This window comes from Schistocerca gregaria, chromosome 7 (genome assembly GCF_023897955.1).
Source record: "Schistocerca gregaria isolate iqSchGreg1 chromosome 7, iqSchGreg1.2, whole genome shotgun sequence".
NCBI lineage: Eukaryota > Metazoa > Arthropoda > Insecta > Orthoptera > Acrididae > Schistocerca > Schistocerca gregaria.
Genome location: NC_064926.1, coordinates 509,459,111 through 509,459,775, shown reverse-complemented (window position 1 = coordinate 509,459,775; position 665 = coordinate 509,459,111). Strand labels below are relative to the sequence as shown.

At 42.4% G+C, this 665-nt stretch overlaps 1 non-coding gene across 1 annotated transcript; it reads right to left on the bottom strand.

The window, feature by feature from the left end:
• Window positions 1-279: 279 nt before the first annotated feature.
• On the bottom strand, window positions 280-354 carry Trnas-cga (transfer RNA serine (anticodon CGA)). Its single transcript has one exon. It is a non-coding gene; the product is annotated as a tRNA-Ser (tRNA).
• Window positions 355-665: the final 311 nt, after the last annotated feature.

Sequence of the window (665 nt, the reverse complement as noted above, 5' to 3'; positions counted from 1 at the left end):
ATCTGTTAAGAGATCAGAGAATGACTTCCGTGGTACTAGAGAAAGCTGCAGACGGCAAATCTGTAGAGAAAGACAGATATTTGGATGCATCCAGCAATTAATTGAGGACGTAGATTGCAAGTGCTACTCTGAGATCGAGAGGCTGTTACTGTAGTGCAATTCGTGGCAGGCCGCATCAAATCAGTCATAAGACGGATGACCATATATATATATATATATATATATATATATATATATATATATATATATATATATAACTTCCTGGCAGATTAAAACTGTGTGCCCGACCGAGACTCGAACTCGGGACCTTTGCCTTTCGCGGGCAAGTGCTCTACCAACTGAGCCACCGAAGCACGATTCACGCCCGGTACTCACAGCTTTACTTCTGGCAGTATATCGCCTCCTACCTTCCAAACTTTACAGAAGCTCTCCTGCGAACCCTGCAGAACTAGCACTTCTGAAAGAAAGGATATTGCGGAGACATGGCTTAGCCACAGCCTGTGGGATGTTTCCAGAATGAGATTCTTCACTCTGCAGTGGCACACAGTTTTAATCTGCCAGGAAGTTTCATATCAGCGCACTCTCCGCTGCAGAGTGAAAAATCTATTTCTGGATATATATTGGTCCTTTTGAAACTGTAGCAAAACATAATTTTACTTTCACAT